Below are 12,839 nucleotides of genomic sequence, written 5' to 3'. Positions count from 1 at the left end.
CTCTTTGGATTTGAGACTTTAGTCTTTGCAACTTTACAGATCTTTTTATGCACCAAGAGCTTGACAATTAATAATCAGCGCAAAAGCATTAATGTGCTGAAATATTGGTTGTTGAAAATTAAATGAATGTTTAAAGGTCAACACCAAACAAAGTAGTTTTGCTTTCACAACGAAACACAGCATCACACACGGCGGCCTAGAGTGAGCGGCGGTGGCTTAAGAGTGAGCAGAGGCCGGGGGCTAGAGTGAGGAACAGCCAGAGGGCTAGAGTGAGCAGAGGCGGTGGGCTTGAGAACGGCACGGCCGGCAGATTCGACGAAAGGAGGCTTGCGGCAACCATGTGACGATCCCGGGCTGGACTCCGCTTCGTCCACGGTGAAAGCCGATCCGGTGATCCACAGCGCAAAGTTGTTGTATTTCCTCAGCAACCAGCACGGATCAGCTCCAGGCATAGAGAAGCAGATATCATCCTCTTTTGGAAGGCCAAACAAAGTAGTTTCGCTTTCACAACGAAACACACAGCACCTTCACGACATGGCGGCGGCAACAACAATACTACAGCGAGAATAAAAGTTACACCTTCTTTCTTTGCATGAACATTTGGGCGGCGTTATGCAAATCTTCCCAGATAGTGATGTAGACATGTGGGGGCGTGTTAGAACGAGCCGTTTTAGGTAGGTGTGGCTGACTCTTAACTTTTATAAAGAATACCTCTTTGGATTTGAGACTTTAGTCTTTGTAACTTTACAGATCTTTTTATGCACCAAGAGCTTGACAATTAATAATCAGCGCAAAAGCATTAATGTGCTGAAATATCGGTTGTTGAAAATTAAATGAATGTTTAAAGGTCAACATGCATTGCGAGTATTTTATGAGAGTTGGAACTGTGAAGGGATAACAGCGTGTAATTGTCTGAATATAAATATCAGACTCTTCATAACAGCCTTTAACAGGATAAAGAAATGACACTAAGACATGACTGTGATCAAAGTGAACGTGTGTTCCTGCAGAACATTACTCTTACCTATTGGTTACAACTGAGATTGTGATTTTATTAATCTTTATCAGCTTCATTATTATTTAAATTTTTAATGCAGAGTTTTAAACTATATTCACCATATACAATGCTTAAATTTATTAAACAAATTTATGTAAGGTTTTTAACAAATTATGGTTTGTGCCACTGCTGCTCTAAACTAACAGTACTAGTGATTACCAAAATCATTTTTTAGCTTTCTGTATATGGGTTAGTCCTCCATATATGTAAGCTCTTTAGTAACAGTAGTAGGCTATTTCTAATACTATAATATAATTATTGCTGTTATCTATGAAAGAAAGGCAAAGAGCTTTATATTGTTTATTTTTACCAATTACATATATTACCCAATTACAGTCAAAAAGTACATAAACAATGCCAGCAAGAATGCAAGTTGTTATGAATGGCATAGGAGGCCATTTTTGTTATGTGAATAAAAACTTATTTAGTTGTTTAAGTTTATTTGCCCAATAAATGACAATAACATTTTTTGATTTAAACAATTTTGACAGATTCCTAAAATGTGTTTTCTCTTTATTATGGCAGGTGGCCTAATAAATTGTTAAGCACTGTATGTTTTCATAGCATCCAGTTGGCACGTTTGTGTGAAGGACATTGGGCAAAATGTGCAAGAGTGTGTTTTTTGTCAAAAAATTTTTTTATTTTTTTTTACTGTTCTTCAATATTTAATTTGTGTTTGAATAAATCCGTCAAGTTTTTGTGACAACCACCATTTGAATGTTTATATTTAAAAAAACGAATTGGATTAGAAATATAATTATGCAATTTAAAGTTAAAGTTAGTATTATAAACTTTATAAAACTTTGAGTATATTTGAAGTGTTTGTATACAAAATCAGCAAATTTCAACCTTCCATGTTACTGCCTCTCAGGTATATTTTACAGCATTAGTTGAGAGATTTTTTTTTCTTTAAAAAATTTGCCATGTTCTGTACCTGATATATACAAAATAATCGATACTGAATCTAATCAAATCAAAATTACAAGCTTGTGAACCTCCATCTGCCAGAGGCTATATACAAGTTAAAAGGGTAGAGCAACCAAAAATGAAAATCCTGGTATCAAGTACCAAGCCTCATTTGGTTCCAAACACAAATGAGTCAAATCTTGAATATGAGCATGCTGCTGCAGAAAGAAAACAATTTAATGAACAAATTAAATTTTGATCTGTTCTTTACATAGAGGTACTATAGGCTTCAGAAGACTTAAGCTGGTCACATTTATTGTTGTTTGGCGAATCTTTCATGCAGTGCGAAATATTTCAAATTTACCGCATTGACCAACAGAAAGTTGCTTGGTTTGATGTGAAGATGTACTTCATTGCTACACTACTGACAATAGACAATGGACCTTTTCGAAATTTCGTAATGTGACTGCACCTTAAAGCTCACGGCCACTATTGCTTCGACTGTATCCACCTTTTTCTTCAACGCGGAAGTAAGCCTGAGTGGGTGAGACTTCCGGTTCATTAGCCGCTATAGAGAAATAACAAGAATAACAACGTGCAGCAAACGGTAAAACTGTTTGCACTACAAACCAGTGTGTTCATAATTAAGATAATATATTAAAATAATATGGGAAGACACGCCCATTTTCAATATCAAGCAGCAAAAGGAGCGGTTCTGTACAGCTAAAAATAGCTGGACGTGGATGAGACCGGAAGCTAGACCCATAGAATTTACAAATGGCCGCGCCCATTTTTACGGCAAGAAAAAGGTGGATAGAAAAAAAAAGAGCACTTTTAACATCCTTCAGTGTTGACCTTTTGTGTCCCACATGAGGAAGAAAGCCACATTGGTTCCAAACAACATGATTATTTTATGGTGAACTATCCCTTTAACAATAAAATAATACTACAAAATATATGATCATCACAGAAAAAACAAAACACACACATCTGCAACACTATCAACATGTCACACTTCTCATTGGCGGAGACATTTTGGAAGCAGAAAAAATGAAATTCCTGCATGGCAGTCTGCCATTCACCAAAGAGTCATTTCAAGAGAAAAATAATCAGTGTCTATCCTATGAAATACAAAAAAAATCAAATTAAACAGCAGAGAAGCTTTCTCAGCAAACGTTCAGAAACACCTGTCCTGATGGACTGCAGCTGATGCACAGCTTTAATTAGTGGTTGACCGATATTGGTTTTTTGACAGCTGATGCCGATGCCTTGGAAAGCAGGGTGGCCGATATAAAGCTGATATATATTAATATTTAAGAAATGTAAAAATTATTTGAAAATGGATTAAAAAATAAATGTGTTAAACATACTTATACTTTAGATGACTGTTAGAAAACACTCGAAACTCTGAAGACAGTTCAGCATTCTTCGCAAAAGTCTATTCCTAATATGTCCATGTTTTTCTGTACGTGGCCATTTTATATAAACATGTTCTTGGCCAAAGATCCTACGTGTATGTTATTCATATCCTCATTGGTTAAGAGGGTGAAACTCCCCTCGACATATGCCTATATAATATCTGTATTTCTATGAATAAATTGAAGTATTGAGGATACATTTGACTGTGTGTTTTCTTACTTCCCGGCCGTCTACACTTTAAAGTAACTGAGAATTCTTCAAGGTGGCAAAGAGAATTTACTGAGGGACCAAATTGTTATTCTTTATTAACAAATGACAAAGTATTTCACACAAATAAATAAATATTTAATACAAAATATAATAAAAAAAGGCAGTAAACACTGTAACCAACAGGGCACTCAGTATTCTGGGAAGTTTGTGTGCATTGGGATTTGGGAATCATATTTTTTCAAACAAAGCTATGGTAACATTAATTTTACATACAGCACACAGTGAAAATGACATTACTATGGCAGTGGGCAAATGCATAAAGCGCAGCATAATTTGAAATCACGAGTTTAAAGTTTGTTGATCACGCGTCTCCAGTGAAGCTGAACTCTCCTCCTGTCAGCATTCAATTCACACGGATCGACCGTCACGCAGAGAACACGAGATCATGCAGGATACAAATGTACACTTCACAAGATCTCACAACTGGATCCGACTGAGTTTGCAAGGTTTGTGAAACTAAATGTTCATTAGTCATTCAAAGATTTGTTTAAATGATATAAATGCGTATTTGCTGAATGCTGACGGCAAACAATAAAGTATTATAATGTTTGTCTTTCTATTACTAATAATATAAAAACAATCGTTATAATACTTTGTGTACATTTTAATTCCTTTGTTTAACCGTTCTATCTGATTATTAGATTTCTGTCCGTATTAAGGCCCTTTCACACGGGACGTGGCAAGCGGTGGAATCGCTGCGCGGCTGCCGCTTTCTCTTGTGGAAGCGTTTTGTGCACTGACGGTGGTCGTGTTGCGGTCTCGGAGCGGACGTTGCCATAGTTACAATTGTCAACATCACCTTTGTATTTATTAAAAACTAAATAAAACATAACGGAAATTTGTGTTTGTGTCATTCTGCCATTAATTGTTGTCATTATTAACCTTTATTTTTCCTTTGGCACAAGTGAAATTGTGTTTGATGATTTGCCTAAACAGCATACCTGTGAGGTTATGATTGAATGAATTATTTTATTTATGTCTCTGTATGAGATTTTAGATGGGTCATACAGTTCTGGGAAATCTATTACACTTAAAACAATCTTCTCCTCTATTTTTTCAATAGGTAGTTCAGTTAAATGTTCACTGACTGGTTGAAACCGATGCGGCTCTCTGGCGGCGCCTGCCGCGAAGCGCCGTGCACGTGGAAACGGCAGGATTTTGGGTGCACGAGCACCGCTTGCGCTCTGCCTCCGCGCTGCCAGCGAAACCGCCCGCGTTTTGCCACTTTCCGGATGTCTCCCATTGAGAATGAACTAGACACTCGCGACTGCCGCGTACCGTGTGAAAGGGCCTTTAGACAGAACTGTTAACGACGACAGCGAACAAGAGGGCGAATGTGAGCACTGTGTGCTCAGGCGCTGCCGCTCTCAGCGCCTTGAAAATAAAAGTCTGGCGCACCATCAAAATAAAAGTCCCACCTCGAATGCATCGGCCAAAGAGGAAAACGTATCGACCAATGCCAATATTTAAAAAATGCCAAATATTGGCCGATATATCGGTCGACCACTAGTTTTAATCATAAAACACTACCGCTAGACGACACTTTCCCTATCCTTAACAGATGCTCGTGTTGTGAGATAAAACAGTAATAAAAGATATCAAAAAACAAGGCCAGAAACAAACTGCACAATTGGCACAGAGTGAGTGGGAGGAAGGCAGAAATAGTGAGTGTGTGTGTGTCTATTGGCTGGGAGCATCAGTGCAGACTGTTTGTCCACCTGTACAGCAGTGATAAAATCCTCCTCTCATTTTGCTGTGGAGAGAGAGAGAGAGAGAGCAGAAATCAGGAGCAGTACTGCCTCAGAGGAGCAGAACGCTCCAACACTCATTCCAATTCCACACACATTAGTGCTCCACCTCCCCAACTCTCCACTATCTACCTCACTCTCAAGACAAACTCTTTTTTTTCCCCCCAGTGTTCCTCTCTCTTTAGCCCTCTACATTCAATACACTGTGCAGGCTGAAATAAAGATTCATTGAACTGCTTGATTACATGACTTCACGTCATTGGTTACCTTCATGGTTTACATTTAGACAGTTAGCAGATGCTTTTATCCAAAGCGACTTACAAATGAGGACAATGGAAGCAATCAAAATCAACAAAAGAGCAATTATATGCAAGTGCTATAACAAGTCTCAGTTAGCTTAATGCAGTACACGTAGCAAGGTTTTTTAAAAATCATATAACAAATTAAAGCTGCAAGCAGCGATGAAAGGGCCCTCACACCCAGGCTCACCGCCACCCGCTGGCTTTAGGAAAACAGCAATATGCATTTAAAGTGGTAAATATAGGAGGACTATGTCAGTCCTTTATATGTGCCAAACTTCCTGCTACCAGCTGGTGGCGCTATGATTATAACCGAATGTTGGCATGTAGATGTCTTCAGGCCAGGACTTTTATCAAACATGTGAAGTCTGATGCAGATAGAATAGAAAAAGAATCTAGTTAGAAGCTAGTGTTAGATGCCTTTTTTGCTTTTGTTAATCAGAAGTAGTCAGAAAGCCAGAATTATAATTGTATAATAAATAAAAAGGAAAACAAATAGATAGAATGCAAAAAGATTAGAGAAGCAAGTGTATTTTTTTAAAGAAAACAAGCAGTTAGTAAATAAATAGTGTGCGAGTCTTAAAGGGGCAAGTTTTTTTTTTATATAAAGAATAGAATTAGAATAGAAAGTGCTAGAGTTAGAGGGTCAAATAAAGATGGAACAGGTGTGTCTTTAGCCGATTCTTGAAGATGGCTAAGGACTCAGCTGCTCGGACTGAGTTGGGCAGGTCATTCCACCAGGTGGGAACATTTAATTCCGAGAAAGTGATTTTGTGCCTCTTTGAGATGGCACAATAAAGCGTCGTTCACTTGCAAAATGCAAGCTTCTAGAGGGCACATAAGTCTGAAGTAATGAATTTAGGTAAAGGGGTGCAGAGCCAGTGGTGGTTTTGTAGGCAAACATTAATGCCTTGAATGTGAGCAGCTATTGGTAGCCAGTGCAAACTGATAAACAGAGGTGTGACGTGCATTCTTTTCGGCTCGTTAAAAAAGTTCTGGATTAATTGTAAAGGTTTGATAGAACTGGCTGGAAGACCTGCCAAGACAGCATTGCAATAATCCAGCCTGGACAGAACAAGAGCTTGAACAAGGAGTTGTGAAGCATGTTCAGAAAGAAAGGGCCTGATCTTCTTGATGTTGAATAAAGCAAATCTGCAGGACCAGGCAGTTTTAGCAATGTGGTCTGAGAAAGTCAGCTGATCATCAATCATAGCTCCAAGGTTTCTGGCTGTTTCAGGAGTTATGGTTGATGTGCCTAACTGGATGGTGAAATTGTGATGAAACAATGGATTTTATGGAACCACAAGCAGTTCTGTCTTGGCAAGGTTGAGTTGAAGGTGATGGTCCTTCATCCAGCAAGAAATGTCTGTTAGACAAGCTGAGATGCAATCGACAACCATTCAAACATCAGCACCAAAATTCTGTTAAAACTCTATGAAGTCACTTAACAGAACTGACCTTCACACAGCTGCATTGCTGAGCTTCTGTCCTATTTTACCACTTTTCTTACCACAAGCTAATCACGATTTTTCAAAGCATCCTAACCTCAAAAAGATGTGAAGTGCAGCATTTGTTTGCATTTGTTTTCATGAATCCTAAAAGAGACCCTGAAAGTTTTTTGAGCTGCTGCCAGACTATAATGCTTTAAAATAGTGTCTATCAGAGTATGTGAGCGGAGCGGAGCGGTGTGATTTTGAATGGAGCGAGGAGCGGATTTTTTAAAAGTCGGAGCGTCGTGGTTTTCATTCGCTCCAAGAGCGCTCCACCACGAGTACAATTCATGCCAACGACCCATAATATAACTGCACATTTAGCAAGAATTCACGTTAAACATATTTAGCTAGCTTGATAGAGAAGGATCACTCAAATCAGAAAGAGTGTGAAGGCTATGTTGACGGCAATGGACATAGCGGGAAGTTATAGGGTAGTTATTAAGGAATTTGTTTGTTCCCCTACATAAACACTTAAACTAGTCTAACATACACATACACACATGCATAGAGTTGGTATAGGAAAAGGAGTTAAAGTTTAGGCAGTAAAAAGGAGAGAAATAAGGAATGAAGTTATGGAACCATTTGCATATTCAACAGATTTACAGCATGAAGGGAACATCAGATTCTTAGTTCAAAACACACCTTTGAAAAAAGGTACAAATGATGCCTAAGGTATCAATTAATAGATTACATATAGGTATGATGACAGGAATGAATGGTTCCATCATAAGCCTGCATAAAACAGTATAAAATCTCAAAGACAACATACACAATCACCTGAAGGATATGTGTGTTCATTCAAAGAAAGGTTTTCCTATGAATTAATTAGAGAAGAGTCCATTTTTACTGTGCATTGTGTCTCTTCTATGGAAAGTGTAGTGAGAGGGGTAATTCTCAACATGCCATTAGGTCGTAAATGTATCTGGTGTCAGGGCTGCCATGGTAACCAGGGTCCTGGGCCTTGTTCACAGACAACTTGGCACCCAGTATGTTTATTGGGTGAGGGGTCTGTGAACGTTTGTTAATCTAATGAATAATTGATTTGTTAAATCAAATGAAAAATGGTGTGTCTGGTCCAGACGCTATACAGTGCTAAGTCTGCATCCGATTTCGAATGAGCAGAAATCTGTAAGAAATGCAGTGATCCGTAGGTAAAATAACTGACGAAAACGTACTGTTATTTCCATCACAAACAAAATTTGCACTGCAAAAAGCATCAATAGCCTACCTTTTAATGCTGACAACCATGTTATTAGCTTGTCATGTGGTAGGAAAAAAGTTTGCACACTAGTGTTCCAACAATCCACTTTGAAACGCTCCTGTCATTTTATTTATTTTCTTTTAATACACATTATGAACAGAACTGTGATATTTCAAACATACTGAATACTTTAACCGCGGAGCGGTGTTTCTGATATCAGTGAGCGAGGAGTGGAGCGGAAGCGGGAAATGATGAACCCGGAGCGGAGCTGGAGCGGAGTGATTATTAAATGCTCGGAGCGCGGAGGGGAAAGTGTTGCCGCTCCACTCCGCTCATATACTCTGGTGTCTATATAGGCAGAAGATAATATGTTGAGTGCACAAGACAATATGACGAAGAAGAACAACAACAACAACACCATGTCAAATTATTCAAATGTACAGCTTGTTTCAAGGTTGGCTTGAATGACAGTTTTCTTGAGAGACAAGGACATTTATATCTATGGACTAATGGACAACTGTCTCGTTTTGGTCTTGTTTCCATGGCAACTTGGCACTTTGTTTTGTTTTTTTTAAATGAGTAATTTGCTCGCTCATCTTCAGCCCTGTTACCTAGAACTAGATTTAGCCAGTGAACCATTAAAGGTGTAATGACAGGGAAGTGATGTTTCATCAGAAGCAAATGGGACAATTTTGCTCTATTAGCTAAGGCAAAGAGGCGAGTCGGTCCACTACAGATCAGCGTTTTTTGCTCTGCTATTCAGCGGTGGAGCTGAATCTACACAGCACCACATCAAAAGAAAGAATATTTTACACTAGTTAAAATGAGTTAAATGGGGTGATTACTTCTCTTGCAGTGTCTTCGTGGATGAACACAACAATAAAATAAACACGTACAAAATACGACTTAAGAGGAAATTTCGTATAATTACTGACTTCTTGTTTATATGACAGACTGTGGATTTCAGGAGGAGGATGTGACGAGGGAACTGGGTAAAGCATTAAGTATGAAGTCTAGGTTGACAACGCAAAGTCCTCATTTATATCACGTCAACTGCAGTGGACAAAGTCAGGACAAATACGAGTTATAGGTAGAGATGCACCGATTGATCGGCCAGGGATCGGAATCGGTCGATTTTCCTCATGATCGGCCCGGATCGGTGATCGGCCGGTTAGTCTCACTTCTTTCCGATTTCAAACCAATCCGTTTTGTTACCAGCAGCACAGGCAATAACGTCAGCCGTGCATTCTCGCTCTCTTCTCTCTGACAACCCCTTCTCTCACACACACACACACACACACACGTCTCATTCGCGCCGGTTAAATAGTGCTTTTATTGCGCATTATTTTAGTAATTCCCGCAGGTTTTTTACCAAATGCGCACACCACCACTGATCTATCAGTTGAGCGCATAATCCGTGCTCAGTCTCAAACAGCTTGTGAGCCACAAATACCAAAATGAGTGGCTAACTGCACTAAAACGGTCAAATACATACAAAATTATGCCAAAATGCCCATCTTAACGAGTATCCAGTTAAACAGTCAGTTTTGGAACGTTAAATAGTTGAGAAAGAGAATGCAATACGCATGTTGTGTAACAGTATATTGGGTCTGTGGATTAACTCTTAAAGGGACCGCAGTCCAATATTCCTGCTGCTGTCTGTCATGTTAATCAAAGAACAAAAGACAAAAAAAAATCACTTTCTGCTCTTGACTGAATACGTTTTAACTTTAATGGTAAGCATTCATCTGTATTTAATTTTTACAATGAACTGGATGTGTTATTTTACATTTGATTACGTTAATTTCTGTAGTATTTCTTACCTGAATAAAAACGGACTTAACCTGAAAAACTTAGTTTCATAGCTCTCTTTATTCTATTGTAGTTATTTGTGCTGTTGTTTGCAATTTTCTTTTGTTCTTATTTTATTACTGACTTTTTACTTGTGTTTTTTAAATGAAAATAAAACTTTGCGTTGAAGTAGATTTTTGTTTGTATATGCTGTCAATTATAGTTCTTAGAAAGAAAATCGTAATCGGCAAGAATCGGTATCGGCAAAAACATCGGAATCGGCAAAAAACATTACAATCGGTGCATCTCTAGTTATAGGCCTGTTCAGGATAGGCCTGAACAGTCGTATTTATAGATGAAAAAATATATAGTTCAGGTTCAATGAGAATCTTAGAGGCTTTTCAGTATGCACAGACACTGAGAGAAAGGCGTGACTCTGTGAAAGGTGGTTGGACACTGAGCTCTTTTGTAAAAGCACAAACAATAGCTGCCTCATTTCTGCCTAAATTACCCCACATGTGAGGACAAAAGCTCTGAACTACCACACAAAGATAACTGCAGAGCTGTCAGAACAGTAACGCACAACACTACTGGATGAGAAGAGTGGAGGGCCTAAACACTATTGATGATGGAAAAGTTTAGTTGTCGAAAATAACTGAACAGAAAACTGCAAGTTATTTACATGTTTTCATATTCTATATCCATTATCCACAGAACTTGCAACAGCCTGTAATTACACCTCTTTTATTGCAGCCACCATCACATCACATCACATATATAATCAGCTGACCTGTTTTATTAAACTGAGCTTGCTCTCATTTGACATCCAAAAGGGAAAATCCTCAAAACTTTTGTTTCCACAAATAAGCAAATTTATTTTCAATGGTTACTGCCTACATAATAGAAACACTACACTGAAAAAAAATGATGTAGAAACAATTTTCAGTCAGAAATTGCTAATACATTTCACAAAAAATTACAAAGAAATAGCAAGAACACATTGAAGTAAAGGAGCACAAAGACTGAAATAGTATTTCCTTGTAAAACGTATGTAAAATCTTTGTTTTATTTAGAGTGTAGAGTTATTTATTTACAGTGTATAATCCATCAGGGAGTATTCAGAATAAATGATCATATAAGAGATTATACACACTTGACCAACAGTATCAAAGATTCAGCCTTGGACCACATTGTAAGGTCACCACAACAGCATAGCACATACAGTTAAAAAATTCAGGGTTGGTAAGATTTATTTATTTTTTGGTCTCTCATGTTAACCAAAGCAAAATTTATGTTATTAAAAATACAGTAAAACTTTATTTAAAATAATTGTCTTCATCTTTAATATATTTTAAAGTGTAATTTACATATATAATTTATTCCTGTAAAGGCAAAGCTGAATTTTCAGGAACCATTACTCATATCTTCAGTGTCAAATGGTCCTTCAGATCATTCTAATATGCTGATTTGGTGCTCAAGAAACATTTCTTATTATAAAATGGTTGAGACATTTTTTTGTGGAAAATGTAATATATATTTTTTTATGATACTTTGATCAAATAGAAAGTTCAAAACAACAGCATTTATTTAAAATAGTAATACCATTCTGCAACAATGTTTGGGACCAGTTTGAGGCAACAGAGTTCAAATTTTATTTTATGAACATTCATCAACACAAAATGAGAATAATGAAAACCTGTTCATAACAATAATGATAAAAAAACCTGTCTGTTCATACCACTACTCAAGTCTTTCAACAGAAAAAAATATATAAATCTCCACTGTTTGCAAATATAAAAAGGGCACAAAGAGTTTTCAGTTCTGAATACTATGCTGACTGATGCACAACAACTCTATTTCTCAGCTCAGCCAATACAGGAATACAGGAATAGTTAACCATTTAGAACATAATCAGGTTGTGCGAGTTTCATGTGAGTGTAACGATACACGTATTCGTATTGAACCGTTCGGTACGAGGGTTTTGGTTCAGTACGATTCGTTGGACTAATCCTATTACATTTGGAAACTAAAATAAAGTGTGTGAAATATAATGTTCTCAGTGCCACTGCGCTCAACAAGGCAGCCCAAACGAAGTAACAGTCCCCAAAGAAAAACACACTGCTCCAGTCAGGCATAGGCTGGACTAAATCTAGAGCTGGACAATAATTTAATATCAATATATATGGCAATATAATTTTTTTCAATAACGGTGATCTGATTTTTAAACACATTTCCGATATTTTGATACACAGTGTTTCCCATACATTGATTTATTTGTGGCGTTTGACTTCGTTGACTAAACATGAGCACTGCACGTTTCAAAATCAAAACGCAGCGCATGTGTTTTATATGAATGTCTTTGAAAGGAACCAACTGTCTTCAGAAAAGTTACAATGGCATACTACCGCTCCAGAAGCGCCTCCTGCTGGCAGAGAATGAGCCCGTCTCTAGAAACACGTTTCTGTTGTTACTCACTCTTTGTTTTTGTTTTCTGCAGCAATTCTGAGCACTTTTCATATTCTTTATCCTGGTTGAAGCCCTTTTCTTTCAATCAATAAGAATAACCAGCCTATATTATGGTTTAAAGCTAAACATATTAATATTATTAAGGTGAGCCTGAGAGTCTTTTACATTTATTTGACCGTGATTTCACAT

The 12,839-nt window shown here is 37.6% G+C and overlaps 1 protein-coding gene and 1 long non-coding RNA gene across 2 annotated transcripts in view; both read right to left on the bottom strand.

Moving 5' to 3' along the window:
- Window positions 1-12,839, bottom strand: part of LOC107595097 (disintegrin and metalloproteinase domain-containing protein 10-like) — a 74,345-nt gene that overhangs the window by 54,308 nt on the left and 7,198 nt on the right. The gene's annotated exons all lie outside the window — the stretch shown is intronic.
- The window catches only part of LOC107595085 (uncharacterized), a 9,041-nt gene continuing 4,657 nt past the window's right edge, over window positions 8,456-12,839 (bottom strand). The window contains exon 3 of the long non-coding RNA XR_001610227.1: window positions 8,456-8,530. This is a non-coding gene — a long non-coding RNA (uncharacterized lncRNA). The remainder of the gene's footprint in view (window positions 8,531-12,839) is intronic.

The sequence above is a fragment of the Sinocyclocheilus grahami genome, unplaced genomic scaffold (assembly GCF_001515645.1).
Source record: "Sinocyclocheilus grahami isolate Dianchi unplaced genomic scaffold, SAMN03320097.WGS_v1.1 scaffold196.1, whole genome shotgun sequence".
Taxonomy (NCBI): Eukaryota; Metazoa; Chordata; class Actinopteri; order Cypriniformes; family Cyprinidae; genus Sinocyclocheilus; species Sinocyclocheilus grahami.
Note: the sequence above shows the minus strand (reverse complement) of the source record. Positions and strands in the feature narration are given on the sequence as shown.